General features: G+C 49.3%; 1 long non-coding RNA gene across 2 annotated transcripts; it reads right to left on the bottom strand.

Moving 5' to 3' along the window:
• Nucleotides 1-757: 757 nt before the first annotated feature.
• On the bottom strand, nucleotides 758-16,369 carry LOC124096422 (uncharacterized). 2 transcript variants are annotated; one of them, XR_006852843.2, is made up of 3 exons: nucleotides 16,100-16,369; nucleotides 14,843-14,948; nucleotides 758-2,172 (listed from the first exon to the last, which is right to left on the bottom strand). It is a non-coding gene; the product is annotated as an uncharacterized LOC124096422 (long non-coding RNA). The 2 variants fall into 2 exon arrangements; XR_006852844.2 differs by lacking the exon at nucleotides 16,100-16,369 and adding an exon at nucleotides 15,719-16,070.
• Nucleotides 16,370-18,133: the final 1,764 nt, after the last annotated feature.

Raw genomic sequence — 18,133 nt, 5'->3', positions numbered from 1 at the left:
CAAAATATGGACTATTATTATCTCCATTTTGCAAGTGAGAAAACAAACAAAATAGAAAGGTCAAGCAACTTGTCCAAAGTCACACAAATAAATAATTGTTAGAACCAGTTTTGGACGTAAGCAATGTGACTCTTACGACTCACATGTCCTCCCCCTGGCTCCATCAGAACCCGCTGGGGTGAGCACAGCATGGCCCACCTAATTGCTCCCCCCCACCCACCCACCAAGAACAGGGGCAGGCTAGGGTTGAGTCCTGCAGAAGAGGCAGAGAGCCTAGGCACTGGCCCAGGTGCCAAGGCCTCCTGGTCCTGGTCCTTTGATCAGCAATGCCAGACAAAGCATCTGCCACCCAAAGGTCAGGCGGCCCCACTTATGAGGTCCTGCCAATGGATGTGGGAGCCAATAATGAGGGCATCATGACAGACAAAGGCCAGTGTGCCAGCTTCTCTCTCCATCCCTCATTCTGGGGACAGAGAGAAGGGCCTGGGAGGGACAGGGGGTGCTCTTGGGGCCAGGTGTTCTGGGTTAATGTCTCACTCCTCCCATGCCTTGCCAAGTTCTGCCTTGGCCTCTTCCTTCCCTCTGCCCTTTCCCTTTCTCTGACCACCTAGAAACCAATGACCTTTCCCCTGCCTTCCAAAGTCGGGTAGAACTGAAGTCGACATGTGCATTCGGTCCTCTTCCCTCCCCTTGCCCGTCTGACAGATGAAGTTAGACCTGAGCATCACAGGATCAAGATGAGCACAGAACGCCACTGTTAGACTTTAGAACATCTTGTCCACAGATTCCCAACAGCAGGTAGTATTGTCCCCCTGAAAGAGTGGGATTATTAGCCTGGGAACTGTCACCATGCCTAAGGATGCTACTGGCCTTTAATAGTTGTACACAGTGAAGACTTGTGTCACCCAAGATGCCAACAGTGCCCCCCACACACACACACACACACATCAATTCCTGTAGATGAGGAGCTAAAGTCCAATGAGGAAAAGTGATTTGGTCAAGGTCACTGGGTCAGAATATGCCTACCAATTTATCTTTCCCTTTTCTTTCTTCAAAGAATCCAGTAACTAGCTCAGTGCCATCCAGCTCGGTTTCCATTGCCCCTCCTCCCTGGCAGGTCCACGTGAGCTGTATGCAAGGTCTGATCCATGAAATCAAGCAGGTGTGTCACTCAGGACTGCCAAGAAATCTCCTTGAAGGGAGGGCTGCAGGCTTTCCCGTACTTCCTCTTCCCCTTACCTGACATGCAGGTAGGAGCAGCCTGGGCAGCATCTTGGACCATAAGGCAATACTCCAAGGGTGAAGGAGCAGCAAGGTAGTAGGTGCTGGAGAGCCTGACAAAGAGGAGTCACCTCCCAGCCATGGGCCTCCTGCCTTCAGATGTCCACTATATGAGAGAGAGAAATAAACTCTCTGTTCACAGCTATTGCTACTTGGGGGATTTTTCTAGCATTTGCAACTAAACTGATAAAGTCCTGTGATTGATTAGGATTAGAATCCATCAAACATATATGAGCATCTAAATGTGTCATGCTGTGTGAAGGGGATTTTCACAGGCATCATCTTAGGAGATAACCTGAGGAGATTTGATTCTCCATCCCATGTTGCAGATAAACTATTCAAAAACACAAAGGTCACCAGGTGTGTTTGCTCAGACCTGTAATCCCAGCAATTTGGGAGGCTGAACCTGGAGGATCACATGTTTGAGGCCAGACTCAGCCACTTAGTGATGTCCTCTGCAACTTAGCAAGATCCTGTCTCAAAATATAAAATAAAAAAGAGGTGGGGTGTGCCTCAGTGGCTAAGCACCCTGGGTTCAATCCCTGGTACCAAAAAAAAAAGGGGTCAAAAAAATTAATTAACGTTCTCATCCAGGGCAAGGAATGAACATGTGGCTAGCCCAGCACTGAGACCAAACCTCCTCCTATTCCTTGACTGTTGCTACTTCTGCTTGTGGCAAGAGATGATTTGGGGCCAAGAGAGTAACTTAAGTCAGAGGTGTCCTTGGCCAGCATGGGGCCCTTTGTGACGAAAATAAGCCCAGGAGGCAGCGAAGCCTTCTTCAGCAGAGGAGGCCAGGGTTGCTATTTCTGGAGGTTTAAGGTCACAGATGCTCATTCTTCCTGTAAACTCCTGGTCACTGTAGACAAGGTGATTCAAGCCAGTTCTCTGCTGAGGAAAACAAAAGGAAGGTGAGCCAAAAAAAATTTGGAAAAGCATCGTCCTGAAAACACAAACAATCACAAACTACGAAGGAATTAGTGGGCCAAGATCTGGGAGAAGACAAGAATCCAGAGAGATGAGCTCAGCCTACAAGGTTGCTTTTTTCTGAAGGATATTTGCTGCCCTGAGAGAAACAGGTCTGTGCTTTGGATCTCTCCCAGGGCGGGAGGGAAAGAAGTGAAAAGCCAGAGCTTATCAGGGGTGAGAATGCTACAAATCCATGTCTTCACAGATCTGAGTCTGCACCCTGGGTGGGGTGCCAGGCCGGCAGGGAAGGAACCTGACATAAACCAGCCCATGCAGACTTGCACTCTGGTTTCTGACCAAGAAATATCAAGCCTTGAAATGGTATTTGTGGCAATCCTAAACTGATAATGTCCCCAAGTGTTTGGCTGAAGCCCATAAAAAGACTCTCTGGATTTGAAATCCTGGGATTCAAAATACTACTCCAAAATTCAAGACAAGAACAAAAAAGAAACAATAGACAACAGAGACAGATCCAAAGGCATATGCAATGTTGGTAATATCAAATACAAAGCAAAACCAACCATGCTTGCTATATTCAAAGGAATGTAAGTCCAAGCTTGAAAAATTAGGCAGGAAACTGGAAACTATAAAAAGTGACATCGCAGATTTGAAAAAGAACCAAATAGAAAGTCTATCTTAGAGAAGAAAAAAAGGAAGAAGAAGAATGAAAAAAGGAAGAAAGAAATTGGGATCCAAGGTATGGAGTTAACAGCAGATTAGATACAGCTAAGAAGAGAATTGGTGAACTGGAAGTTAAGTCTAAAGTCACTACCCAGAATGCAGCACAGAGATTCAAGATGGAAAAATACAGAAGTGAGAATAAGAGACATAGGAAACAGAGTAAAAAATACCTATTATACTTTTAATTGAAGTCCCAGAAGGAGAGGACATATGGCAGGACATTTCTTACCTGAGTCTATCCTGTAGGTTCTTTGACGGTAATGAGGTGATTTTGCCTATAAGTAAGTAGGACAGTGGGCCACACCCTAGTTCAAAACAGCTAACTTTCCTTCCTTTTTTGAGGGTAGGGGAGTAATTGACATTGAACCCAGGGTCTTGCACATGCCAGGTAAGTGCTGTGCTACTGAGTTACGGCCACAGCCCTATCTTTTCCTTCGTTGTCAAAACTCTCTCCAGAGTAGAAGACTATTGACAGCCTGACATGGCAGAGCTTTGCTAAGACATCAGAAGGGGAGGGTGGTGGTACTGTTGCCCTGAGAGATGGGGAAGAGTATCCACAAGGACAGGGTAGGACATCAGATAGGGGAAGACTGGAAGAATAGAACTCAGACCAGAAGAGGTCCCCAGAAACAGGTTTAAGCTGCATTTAACTTCCTCTGCCCCAGGGACCCATGCAGGCTGATCCTCAGTCACTCTTCCAGAAGGTCCTGTCACATGGAATCTAAAGCAGTTCTAGCCACCCCTCCCTCACACATGGCCCTCACCAGGTCCACAGGGCATATGCTCACATTCTTTGCTCTCCGTGTGGTTTTATTTACTTTCTGACTTTGCTACAACCTCACAAGTTGAAAGCAAGAGTCCCTCACCTTAAGACTCCTTGGGTTTGTGTTATTCATGGATTTCTGGGCCTCCCCAACTCCAAGACACATATCAGACCGCCCCCCCCCCAAGAGATGTCCTTGCAGCCTATCTTAGCAGGTTTGAGATGAGGGAAAACCTTCCTTTCCATTGGGATTGGCACCCTAACTACCCAAGGGACTGGGATTCACAGCAGAGCTTTCTACAAAGAAATTTTCTCAAAATGCCCCCTAGATCTTCAGTTCCTGATCCTCATTTACCCTCAGTGCAAGACAGCCATCTCATCTCAAGGACTATCAACCCATCTTCCATCCTACAACTCCTTCCACCAGGGTTATCTTTGCCTTCGTGCCTTAGCCAATACTAGAAGGGACCTGACTTAATATATCATTATATGTGTCACGCTACATCTGAATAGAGAAAAAAATCTGGAAGGAGATACTGCACATGCTAGCAATAGTAATCACCAGAAGTTGATTTATTTATTTCTATTTTTTTATGCTGGGGATCAAACCCAGGACTATGCACATGCTAAGGAAGCACCCTACCACTGAGCAGCACCCCCAGACCCAGAAATTGAGATGGTAGGTTGGTATTGTTTACTTTTTGTAGTTTTCAGATTTTGTAAAATGCATTATTTTATAAGCAAAAGTGTAATCATTTTTTTTTTAAATGTGGTTGCTGGAGCGAGCATTCTTGTTTATCCACCCAACAGCCATTTTCTTCACCCTCACTAAATACCCCTTGCAAGAATTTGTTCATGTATTAGGTGGCTAGAGCTTCAGAGGAGACTGAACTCTCTCTGACCAAAGACCGACCCTGGTCACTTATGGTGATATCGTCCCTGCTGCCAGGCACTGGCTACAGAAGGAACCTAGACCTTATTCTGTCCAATGAGACCAGACTGAGAAGACTCTAGGAAATGCTTCTTTGCTTTAATTAAAAAAAAAAAAAAGATGAGATGTAAATAAACAGTAACACATTCATACAATGGAGTATTTATTATTCAGTACAAAAAATAAATGATCTGTCAAGTCATGAAAAAGACATGGAGGAAACCTCAATTCAAAACCTAAGGGAAAGAAGTCAAAGCAAAAAGCCTACGTATTGTGTAATCCCAAATACATGACATTCTGGAAAAGGCAAAACTATGAGGACAATAAGAAGACGAGTGGTTGCCAGGGGTGGGGGCGGGGGAGGGTGAATATGTGAAGCACAGGGGATTTGTGGGCTGAAACTCCAGCATTCAGAGTGATCCTTCAGGGGTGGAGACAGGATACACAGCCCCAGGAGCAGACCCTAACATGAATCTGGAGCAACAGGGTGAGTCAATGTGGGTTCATCAGCTGTGACCCATCCACCACTCTGGTGCAGTGACAGGAGAGGCTGTATGCATGGAGGGGCAGGGGCTATGTGGGGACATCACTGTAGTTCCTGCTCAATTTTGTTGTGAATCTAAAACTGCTCTTAAAAATAAAATCTATTACAATTAAAAGGTTTTTAAAAGATATAATTCTGTCCTGAATGCTCACTGGTGTTGGGAGATAGGCTGTGGTGTTCCATGATGCAGGGTTGGCAAGGGTGGGCAGGAGCAGGGCATTGGGAGTAGACCATCCCCAACACAGGCACCTGGGGGAGTGCTGGCAGGGAATTTTAAAATATAGTAAAAAAAAAAGGGGGGGGATGGGGATATAGCTCAGTTGGTAGAGTGCTTGCTGTGCATGCAGAAGGCCCTGGGTTCAATCCCCAGCACCACCAAAAAAAAACCCAAAGTCTGACTATGTTTTCTTATCACCAAACAGCAATTTTAAACTCTATCAGTGATTAAAAAAAATACCCTAACCTGAAAATATCCATCATTGGTCCAAGTTCTAAGTATGCACTACAGTTGCTGCAGGACTTGCTAACTTCCAATTAGCACATTTTCCTGCCTTACTCTTTAATAAGCACTGTATTCTACATGACAGTTAATTTGGAAGTCTCCTAGTTTTAGGGGGGCAGACTTTGACATATCCAGACTTGGCTACATGTGGCATTCTTTAAATTAATAGACTATTTTTAGACCCGTTTTAGATTTATAGAAAAACTGAGTGCACAGTTTCCCCTATTATTAACATCTTGCCTTAGTATAGTGTATTTGTTAACAATTGATGGACCAATATTTATACACTGTTATTAACAAAAAGCCAAAGCTAGGAGCTGGGTTGTAGCTCAGTGGTAGAGCACTTGCCTAACATGTGTGAGGCACTGGGTTCGATCCTCAGCATAACATATAAATAAATAAATTTAAAGATCCATGTATAACATATATTTATATATCCATCCATAGCTAACATAAGAGTCTACTCTAAACTGTATTTTCTGTAAGTTTTGACAAATGTATAATGACACGCAGCTACCCTAATAGTATCATACAGAAAGATTTTACTGCCCCCCAAATAATCTGTGCTCTACCTGCTCACCCCTCCTCCCCTGCCAGCCTGGCAACCACTGATCTTTTTACTGTCCCCGTAGTTCTGCCTTTCATAATACCACATAATTGGAAATAAACAGGATATAACAGCCTTTTCACTTTGGCTTCTGTCACTTAGTAATATGCATTTAAGTTTCCTCCGTGTCTTTTCATGGCTTGATAACTCATTCCATTTCTTTTTTTTTTTCTTTCCTGAAGAATATTCTTCTATATGGATATACCATAGTTTATCCATTCATTTTGAGGGTGGGGGTACTGGGAATTTAACCTGGGAGCACTGTATCACTGAGCTACCTTCCCAGTCTTTTTTTTTTTGAGACAGTCTGGAGAAGTTGCTGAGGCTGGCCTTGAACTTGTGATCCTCCTGCCTCAGCCTCCCAAACTGCTGGGATTACAGGTGTGCACCACTACGCCCAGCTCCATTCCTTACTGAAGGGCATCTTGCTTGCTTCTCCTGTGTGTCTATATAGACTCAGAACCATTCAAGGTAACTTCAGGGGCAGTTTGTGTCCCCAACACCTAGGGTACTATACATTCCTGTGTTTAACGAGTACATTCAAAAATAAAAAATGATAGCCTATCGAGTGTGAAAATACACAAACAAAACATAGAACTGAGTTCCTTCAATGCTGTCATTCTCGAGGACCAGTAGGAGGTTCATTTGGTGTTTAAAATGGGTAACCGTGATGCAGAGCGTGAGCTAAGAAATGTATGCTTATCAGTTAAGCGCAGCCATTGTATATACACAAAATGATGAATTTGAAAAATGTGCTTAGACTTGACCTTTCACTTGTGTTTATTTGTTTTAAAACTAAAGATTAAATTATGAAAATAATTGTTACTCATCATTATGTGATTATTAGTGAAAACAATTCTGGCCTATTGATCACTCTAAGATGACTTCCAGGATCCCCCCTGCCCCCATCATGGACACCGCCTGTTTAACCCCCTTCTTGATTATGGGCAGGATCAGGAATATAATAGAGTGTTATCTTCAGTTGACTTTGACTAACTCAAAAGGGGGATTATCCTGGCCTAATCAGGGGAGCCCCCTTAAAGAAAGTAACATACCAGAGAGGTCTCTCCGGCTGGCCTTGAAGACACAGCCTCCATGAGTTCCACAGCCACATGGAAGTTAAAAACCACAGGAGTTTGGGAGGGGACCCCCAAGCCCTCTGGAGGCAGATAGCTGACCCTGTCGCCAGATGACACCCTGGCTGCAGCTTTGTGAGGCCTGAACAGAGGACACAATGAGTCCTTGCCTGACTCCTGACCCACAGAAACTTTGAGATAACAAGCGTGTTTGTAAACTGCCAAGTGTGCCGTACTTCCTAACAGCAACAACAGAAAACTGGCCCACACGTGCTCAGGTCTCACAGCTGGCAAGAGGCAGAGCTGGGACTCCCACCTCACAGTCCTCACACCGCGTAGGAATCCTACTGAGACCAGTGGGAGGTCCTCACAGATGCCGAAAGAGAGGAGTCAAGTGTCTCAGCCAACATCCCACAGTTGGTGACAAAGCCAGGCCTGTCCACTCCAGGGCCTCCAGTGGGTTTGCCCATGAATGCCCTGCAGGTGTATGGTAGGCTAAATGGCCTCGCTGCTGTCATTGCCAGTTCTTATGGTGACTCACAGTGACTTCTGGTGACAATAGGAGCCCGCAGCTGAGGAGGGCACTGTGGACAGATCTGTGTCCACTCCCAGACTCATGGACTTGTTCCACCTCAGTCCCACCTGGTCATCTAGGTGAGCAGGTGGAGATGCAGGGCGCTGCTGCTGCCTCTCCCACCCCTGTTTATTTCCTCTATGTCCCTATGTCCCTAATGTGTAATTAATCCACCCACACACCTGGTCCGCACACCTGGCCTGCACACCTGGCCTGCCCAGCCTCCCACAGAAATGTCAGCCCTTAAGAGGCTATGCTTCCCCCACGCCCCCCACGCCTGCACACAGTAGGTGTGCAATGATGTTGGCTGAACGGATCATACAGTGAAAACTGATGACTCTGTCCCTTTTCTGGATCCCACAGCAGGTGGGGCTGGATCTGAGGTGGCAGGATTTTCCTGGCAGACCCAGGAAACTCCATCCTTTCTTCCTTTCCCATGGCCCATCTCCAGGAAGTTGAGGTTGGTCTTTTTGGGGGAGCTCTAGGACGCAGCCCCACCCTCGCCAGCTCTGCTCATATCACCCCACTCCAGTCAGCCTCTGGGCAGAAGGGACAAGAGCACTTCAGGCCAGGTGGCCACCTCACCTAGAACCTCCCAGATTTGCAGACACAGCACCTGCTCCCTCTGCTGGTAGAAGTGGGCAAATGCTTAGCCATCCCTCCAGGTTGGAACCACTGGGGAGCAAGGCGAGCTGGGACCCCTTGAACCTAAGGAAGAGGGGGGATGAGCCAGCTGCAGGGAGTCAGGAGCATGGTCTGAATCCTTCCCAAGTGAGGAACTTCCTGTTCTGAGGCTTGCAGGCTTGGCCTCAGTTTTACCCACAGGGCTGGCAAGACAGTGACATGCCTTGGATGCTTGTCTTTGCAGGGACAAAAGGAATGAATGAATGGCACAGTAGACCTCCAATCCAGACCCACATGGCTCACCTTCCTGCACCTGGTGTCTCATGCATTACCTCTAATCCTAGAGCCAGAGGCCTTCCCCCAGCAGCCCCATATGACTTCAGAGCCAAGGCTGGCTTGGGGCAGCTCAGTTGGATCTAGCTGGGGTGGGGAATAGCCTAGTGGGTAGAAAAATTCAGCCCCAAGACCAAACAGCACTATAAGCATCCTGGCTGGGTGGCCTTGGGCAAATCTCTCAGCTTCTCTGAACTACTATAGTTTCATCCTTAAAAGAAATATAATTCCTGGGTTGGGGCTGTAGCTCATGGGTAGAGCACTTGCCTAGCACTTGTCAGGCACTGGGTTTGATCCTCAGCACCACATAAAAATAAATAAATGAAATAAGGGTTTGTCCATCTACAACCAAAAAAAGAAAAAGAAGAAATGTAATTCCTGACTTAGGAGGTGGTTGTGGGGATTGGAGACAGTGTGTTTCAGTTTCCCAGCTCAGAGCACCTGAACATAACTGTTATTCTTTGTAGTGGTTGTAAAATACGTTCACGAATCCACAAATGCCCTACTTGCCCTTGAGTGTGGGCTGGACTTGGTGACTTGTTTCCACTGAATAAAAGAAAGTAGATGGAGATTGGCAACTCCAGAGACCAGGTAAGGAGGGCACCACACCTCCTCCATACTGGCCATCTTAGATCACCTGCTCCGGGAAGCCAGCTGCCATGCTGAGAGGACACTCAAGCCACCCAACAGTCAAAGTGGGCTTAGAATCAACCAAACCTTCCGTGAGCAGCAGCCCTGGCCAACATCTTGGTGTCATGAGACCCTGAGTCATAGCCGCCCAGCTAAGCCACTACCAAAGTGGTATGAGATGATAAATGTTGGTCATTTCAAAGCTGTTGTTTATTAGCTCTAAAAATAAAACTGGCCCACTTTAGAATCAGCATGCATGGGCTGCGACTGCTTTGGGTTGAGTCTTCCCACCTCTTCTTCTGCTGAATCTGCAAAAAGAGGCTCAGGCCTGTGGACCTGGCTGGGAAGGAAGGAGGGAAAGAGATACTTCCTGAATGCCTGCCACCTGCGGGGCAGCAAGCTAAGCACCTTCCACTGATCCTCCTAGAAAAACCTCACCGGATTATAAGGGGTAGATACTTGTATCATCCCCATTGTACAGAGGGGAAAACAGAGGCACCACAGGATGAGGAACCCACCCAAGGTGACACAGAGGAGCAGCAGAGCTGGGATCAGAACCAAACTCCACTATTCCAGTATCCAGGCACCTAGCCAAGGTGGTACCTAGGCCCTGCCAAAGTGCAGTGACTGAAGGACCCTGTCTCCCTACCCCTACCTACCCCTACCACCACCTCTTGCTCTCCTGTGGGGGTGACAGGTACAGGTAGTAGGACAACTCCTATCCATCCCACTGTCCCTTAGCTAAAGTGGTCCTCTGTCCCTCTCCCTATAAACGGGTTGAGTCCACCCCTCGCCCACCTACATGCCAGTCACCTCCAAACTGTAAGGGCCCTTCATGACATCTAACCCAATCTTCCCACCGTATTATTTTCAGAGGCCCAGAGAGGTGCAGTGATTTATCTTAGGACACAGAGGCAATGAAAGAGAACCCTGAGGTCCTCCCCCAACCCACTCTTTTCCCCCAGTGCTGGGTCTGGAACCACGGCCTTTCTCAGGCTAGGCAAGTGCTCTACTGCTGAGCTGCCTCCCCACCCCCTCCTGGCTCCTCTCAATCCAGCCCACACACTGCTTTCCCAGCACCTCAACAGTCCCAGTGCCCCAGCAGGTCCCCCACCTCTCCAGATACCTGAGATTGGAACCCAGAGGCCCAACTTCCCAGCAACCTCCACTGGCCCAGCCCCCCAGGGAGCCAGAGGAGGGGGCTTATCTGCACCTGTGCCGTGGGGGTGTCTCACCCTGCCCAGCCCTCCCTGCCAGGCGCCTTGATTAATGGGCTGCTGCTATCTTATCTCCCAGCCGCAGCAGTTCAGGACTGATGGTGGCAGCAGCCTGGGAGAACACATTCAACCTGGTCAACCTAAGAGCTCCCCGGGAGATGGGGGAGCAGGAGGGAGGGTCCCCGGGGCCTGTTCTCTGGCTGCCTCCTTACTCCCCAACCTGGACTGAGAGCCCAGGACAGTGCCTGGTATTTAACAGGGACTTGCTAAACGGTAGCTCTTGGAGTCCTTGAGCTAGGGCCTGCGTGGGATCAAGCAGCCCCACCTGGCCAGCCAAAGGGTAACTAGGAAGTCACATCTTCCTCAGGTGGCCTGTTTGTAAAGAAGACACAGGTTTGGGCTTAGAAATGGTTGATTTCGTTTCTATGTCATTTTAATGAGTGACCTAAGTGTGGACTTAGGGGTCTCTCTCTCTGTGAGGCTTTTGCAAATCCTTTCATACTCTGGGCCTCATTCTCCCCATCTGATAAAGGGGTTTAGTGATCTCTACATTGTCCTCCACACAGGGCTATTAGGATGAACTAACTTCTGAAAAGTACTTTAGAGACTATTCCATGTCCTACTGGAACATGGGCTCTGGGGTCCCAGAGGAGTCAGACACCCAACTGACCGAGGGGTTGATGTTGATGTGCTTCTATTCCCAGGACCAACTCCAAATCTAGGTTCAGCTCTGGGAGAGAAGGTGCCTGCGCCTTCGGCCTCTAAGGCTGAGGCTGTGGAAGGAGGGCTAAAAGTTCCATTTTACCCAGTCCCAGGCTACTCCACAGCCCAGGCATGATGTCAATAATCCCTTCACTTTCCAAAGGGTCCTCGTTTGGACAACAAGTTATATGGTCCCAAGGTTGAAGGAACAGGGTGTTATCCCTCCCCCAGGGACGGTGAGACTGCATCTAACCTAAGCGAGTGGCCAGCATGTCTGCAGTCAAGCAGTTAACTCAGTTGGGGCTGTGTAGGGGCCCAGACTCAGAACCCCACAGCTGGACGGGTTACCAGTGGAAGGGCCCAGAGGACTCCTCCATCAACCTCCTCCCCAGAAACACATAGTCCCTCTAGAGAGGAAAAGAAGATGAAGATGAAAGAGAGGTGGGCAGGAGGAAGGGAAGGAGAGAGGCATGGACCCTCAAACGTGCAAATTGAGAAGAGAATAATAAACGAATGAAATGAGAGAAGGAGGAAGAAAGTGGATGAATGGATAAAAGGGGAGAATGGGTGGAAGAAAGGATGGATGGATGATGGCTGGCTGGCTGGATGGGTGGATGCATGGACCAAGGGAGACATGAGAAGGGCACCGCAAACAGCCCTGCAGGTCCTTATTTCCAGGACATACAGATCGACTCTTTAGGGCTGGGAGAAGTCAGCCTTCCCTCCCCCACTTAAAGACATTTCCAGGACCACCCCTTCCCTCTACTCTCTTTTGCCCCTTCCCAAAGGGCAAAGGGCAGCACCACCAAGGAAAGCCAGCTGCTATCAGGCAGTTCATCCCAGCCCTGTTTACTCTGGATGGGCAATTAACAGAGCCTCCTTCCCGATCAATTGACAGCGGGGTGGGGGGGCTTGTGCAGGGCAGGGGCCCCACAGGCCAGCTTACTGGTTGATAAGCAACGGGGAACAGAGACAGGCTACTCCCTAATCCATCAGCACCCCTCCTGCCTCTGAAGAAGCACCCAGGTCCTGGGCAGTTAGCCTCCGGTGTGGGGTTGCTAGGGAGCAGTGGGCTGGGCCCTGATCTGCCTTCCTTGGGATAAAGCCAAAAGACTGTGTGATCCCAAGGTGAAGATCATGGGTGTCTGCAAGGGCCAGGCCAAGGTTCATAGAGTGGTCTCTTGTTACCTATGAGGGTGTGACCTTGAGCAAGCTATTTCAACACCCGGCCCCAGTCTCCTGCTGGGTAAAACAGGGATGAAGATAGGACAGACGTATGTCACAGGGCTGCTGCCAGGACTGCATCAGCAAGCCCACCACACAGCCCAGCACCCAACTCCAATAAGACCACAAAACAAGCTTTGGTCTCCTTTGGGCACCTGGGACATTTTCTCAGAATTTTCATTTTCTGGCTCCTTCTCATCTCCATGGGGCCCTCTCAGGGACTGGCACACATGCGGAAGCCCTGCTCCTCCCCTTCCCAGAAGGACCCCGGAGGTTCCCACCGGCCACATGAAGTTATTTGAATTTTAATTAGTTAAAATTCAACAAAATGAATAGTATCCATTCATGAAAAAGGAATGTGGTACTGATACATGCTATAATAGGGATGACCTCAAAAGCAATGCTAAGAGGAAGAAGCCAGTCACAAACTGTCACTCGAGTATGTGAAGATGTACATTTCTATGAAGTGGCAAATCCATAGAGACAGAAAGTGTTGTGGTGTCACCGGGGACTGGGGAAAGAGGGCGTAGGGAGCAACTGCTTAACGTGTATGGGGGTTTCTTTCCAAGAAAACAAATTTTTGGAACTAGAGAGAAAGCAATGCTTGCATCACGTTATAAATGTACTAAATGCCACTTAAAGACCCACTTGAGATGGCTGTTTGGGTCGTGTGAGTTTCATCTCACTCAAACACCAAGTAAAAATTAGCTCCTCAGTAGCACTGGCCACATGTGCCTAGTGGCCACTGAACAGGAGAGCACAAAGAGGGAGCATGGCCATCACTGCAGAGATTCCACCAATCAAAGCTGTGGAGGCAAACTTGACCTCCTGGAAATCAAATAATTATAGTGATAAAACCTCTTCACAGACATTAGCTCTTCACAGACATTAGCTCACCTGAGCCTCTCTCCAGGGTGGCATTACATTTTCCTTGAAGAGAAGGGCAAACTGGGACCCCGAGAGAAGTGCAACCCCAGGGGGGCACAGAACAAAGCAGGCCAGGGAGTTATTCTGGGTCTTGAGGCATCAGGGCCAAGGGCCTTCCTGCCTCTTAGGGATGATCACTCCTGAGCTGCACCCTGGCCTCTGGCTCTCCTGCCCACACCTTGCCTCTTGGTTCACCATCAGAGCTGCTTTCTCCTAACAGGGCCCTGGCACCCGTTTAGAACAGAAAACACCAGTTGTGAAGGTGTGTGGTCGGGAGTGGAAGGGCGCTCCAGGCCCGTCTGCAAAAACTGTGAGGGAGAGAACTTATTGCCAAGTGATTTGGAATTCTAACAAAAATTCCAGGAAGCCAGAGCCTGGGTATTGTGATTTGAGGGGAAAGAATGCACCTCTCCCTGACCCCGGCTGCCTTGCACATGACCAGGTCAGCAGGGCACCGACCTCTGTCTGCAGTGGACCCTGAGCCATCTTCAGGGACCTCATGGTGGGTCTGGGAGGGGCAAATTGGCCTTTTTAGCTTTCCTAACTTGGGAACAATCTGGACCCATGGGGCTGTGGGAAAAGCACAGAATGTTAGGAGCATCAGACCTTTGTTCAGCTCCAGCCCAGTCATTTACTGCCTGGGTGACGTGAAATAAGTCAACCTCTCTGAGCCTCAGTTTTCTCATCTGTAAAATAAAGACTACTTATGCATGCCTCCCTCAGCTGCAAGGATGGAACAAGATAACAGATGGGGGTTATTTGCCAGGCACAGCAGTACACATCTGCAATCCCAGTGGCTCAGGAGGCTGAGGCAGGAGGATCGCAAGTTCTAGGCCAGCCTCAGCAACTCAGTGAGGCCTAAACAACTTAGCAAGACCCTGTCTCAAAATATAAAATACAAAGGGCTAAGGACATAGCTCAGTGGCTAAGCACCCCTGGGTTCAATCTTGGTACCAAAAAAGATGAGTTGTCCTCACCAGGATCCCAAGAGTTCTCAGCTACTGTTCACATTGGAATCTCTCCTGACCCAGGAACTCCTGGTAAATCCTCATTGATAATAGTCCAATGACAGCAGCAGGCCAGGCTCCCTGAGGGCAAGGATGACAACCAGGCAGCGGCAAAGGCTGGGGCCTCACTGCACTCAGGGTGTGTGTGGTAGAGTCACATCCAGCTGGGAGCCTCCCCACTGTGTGACCTTGTCACCTCTGCCTTTTCGTGGAGCACAAGGAGGAGGAGGAGGAGGACGGTAACACTTACCTTAGGACATTGAATGGAGGTTGAAATGAGACCACAGCACACTCAGCACAGGCCTGACACTTAACTGTCTGCTGACACCATCATCCATCAGGGCCCTGTTCTGGGTCTGAGCAGATAAGAAGGGCGTGAACTCAACTAACCAACCCAAGCAGAAGGGACAAGGGACAGGGACTAGGGCACAGGAGGGAATTCCAGTTGTATGGAGCTCCCAGAAGGGAAGTCGTCATTTCAGTCAGAAGAGGCCCAAGAACAGGGCACTGGAGAGACACTGTGACCAGCAGGGGTGCAGAACAGGGGACCAGGTGCACACACACCCCCCACTCCCACCCAGACCATCATTTGTTATCCAAGTCCCAAGCTCACTGCATCCAAATCCCCTGGGAGAGACAGGCATTGAACTGGAATCCCTGTAGGTGGCCCAGCAATCTAAACAACGTGTATTTTAATCAGCTTCCATAGTTATATTGCTTTGCAATATAAAAGTAGTTTTGGGGGGGGGCTGGGGTTTTGGCTCAGAGGTAGAGCACTCGCCTGGCATGGATGAGGCTCTGGGTTCGATCCTCAGCACCACATAAAAATAAAATAAAGATATTGTGTCCACGTATTAAAAAAAAAAAGAAGAAAAAAAAAAAAAAGTACTTTGGGAACTACTATGGGATATGCCCAAATCAGCCAACCTAGCCCAGGAAGGCCCAAGAGGACAGGGACCATTCACAACCAAAAGAAGTTAATCCCCCATCTTCATCTATCCATCGTCCCTCTTAGAATTAAACACCAAAAACCATGGAGGTATATGCAGGGTAAGAAGGAGCGACCGGGACAACACTGACACTGACCGACTCCAGCTGATAGCCATCAATCAGAATAGACACTGACCCATCAGAACACCAAGAACAGCCGAGCTGTAGAGGCCCTGGACGTCAGGCCCCGGAGGGAGTTCACACTGGGCAGGGTCCACGGTGGGCAGGGCTCTGGGCCCGCGCCAGCCGGAGCCACACTTGCCCCTTTGCCTCTGTCGTATCTGCCGGGTTCCCACGCACCGCCTCTGTCTGATGAAAGCCCATGCGCCAGGCGTCCCTCCACAGGGCCTCTGTGGGCATTTGGGGGGGGACGTTTCTGGGTGGGGGAAGGCTGTGCCAACGCTGTCCACTAAACGCCAGTAGCAGCCCAGTCGTCCTGATGACCCAGCCCAGGCCACAGCCCAGATGAGAAGCAACCAGCCCCCGCTATAGGTGGAGCTGCAACAGGAGCACTGACCGGAAGTGGGCTGAGCCAGGTCTCAGAGACAAACAGGGTTTCCCGCGGTGGGCAGAAGGAGCCCTTTCCAGAGAGGCTGTGTGAGCCCGGGCTCCGAACTGCCGGCTGAAGGCCGAGGACCAGGTAGCCCCCTGGGGCCTGAACTCTCAGCAGCCAGCACAGAGGGGCCATTCTGGGGCCAGTCAAGAAGGCCAGGACCCATCCAGCTGTTCCCAGGCCACGGCCCCAGCTTCCTCCTTGCCGAGGACAATTGCTCCATTGGCTGGAGTCGAGGAGAGGAGGGTCAGTCCACCATGTCCCCGCCCCACTGGCTGTGGCCTTCGCAGCTCCGCCTGCCCCGCACCCTCTCCTTAATGAGGACATTGTTTGCCCAAGATTCCCCCAATAGCTGGCCCCCACTCCTAATGCTCCTGCCCTGAGTTTCCCCTTGGCAGTCCTGCCCCCGGGGTCCTCCCAGGGGTTCCTGACTTCCTCTCCTGCACCCAGAGCACAAAGTCCCAGAGGCCCCTCTGACCTGCTGTCCCCTTGCTGAGCCAGTCACCGCCCCCTCTAAGCCTCTGTTTTTTTATATTAATCAGAGCTTCATGGGCTGCCAATTGACTTCTGTTCAGCTTGAGAGCTGGAGTTCAGTCCTGAGAGCATGTCATTCCAGCCCAAAGCAAAGAAATATGCTCTTTTATTTACAGCCTAATGAACCATTCTGTGTTGATTTGGGGAAACACGGAGAATAGTTTATGACCTGTTAGCATTGCCTTCACAGTCCCTGGATGGTCGGGCCTCACAGAGTAGAGGACAGCTTTCAGCCACCACATTTTATAAATCTGGGGCCCCATGGGCCCACATCCCCATAGCCAAGGCTAGGAAAGAGGGGCCCTGCACATCCACTTCCTGGGATTGCACAGACCCCCTCAACACTTACACAGCAGGTTCTCCCACCTTCATTTAATTTCCCAACAAATCTGCAAAGAAATTCTCCCAGTCCCTGTTTTGCAGATGGGAAACTGAGGCCCAGGGAGTCTTGTTTTTTCTGAATTCCCTTAGCCTGCAAGCCACAGAGATCAAGGCAGGCAGAGGGACCTCTGACTCTGCACTGAGTGCTTTTTCTACCTTCCACAGAGTGACTCTGGAGCACCTCTCATGTTTGTTCCTCGGCTGGCCTCCAGTCTAGACAGTGAGCTCCCTGAGGTCACAGGCCCTGTGGCCTGCTGCAGCCTTAGTGCCTTGAGTCTCATTGAAGGGTCTGCTCCCTCGGGCCCTCTTCCCTGCAAGGCAGTTTGGGTCAGCCTTTTTCAGGTTGGCACTTCTTACACGCAGCCAAGGATCTGCAAACCATAGGAGGAAGTCTTGGGTTTGAGTCCTGGTTCTGCTTCTTGGCTGTGTGATCCCAGGCAAGTGACCTACTGTCTGTGAGCCTTGGTTTTTGCATGTGATAAAAAGAACGAAAATGCTTCTCTCAAGGTGCTATTGGGATAATGAAATGTTAGCAGAGCGCTAACACCAGGTACCTAGGAGGTCAAACAAGTATCCAAGAGAGAAAGGGTAGAGGGAAGCTGACCTAAGCTTAGGGGGCTTGTCCATCACTCCCCACCCCGCCCCCAAAACAAGCAGCTGACACAGCACTCAACTTACTCCACTCAGACACCACTCACTCCCCCTGAAGTTAGCGTGTTATTCTCCTGTGCTTCCCAAGAATTCTGGCAGATCCCAAAAAAGGTTCTGGTCCCCAGCCTGAAACCAAATGACTCCAAAGACCCTTTTGTTTACCACTTCCTTCCACCAAGTCTTCATCCAGCCATTCAGTCATTCAATTGTGCGTCATTTATTGAGCACCTACATGTGATGGATGGTGTCAGAGACGGCTTTGTGGAGTTCTTGGTCCAGCAGGAAACCAGAAACTGATCAAATAAACATGATTACATAATCATCAGTGTGATGAGGGCTGCAAATGAAGCTTCAGGGTTCTAGAGAGTGCCCAGTAAGGAGCCAGTCGTCCTGATGACCCAGCCCAGGCCACATCCCAGATGAGAAGGAACC

The sequence above is a fragment of the Marmota monax genome, unplaced genomic scaffold, assembly GCF_021218885.2.
Source record: "Marmota monax isolate L192 unplaced genomic scaffold, Marmota_monax_Labrador192_F-V1.1 WCK01_AAM20220418_F8-fsc00004, whole genome shotgun sequence".
In the NCBI taxonomy this organism is placed as follows: Eukaryota; Metazoa; Chordata; class Mammalia; order Rodentia; family Sciuridae; genus Marmota; species Marmota monax.
This window is presented reverse-complemented; position numbering and strand designations above follow the sequence as displayed.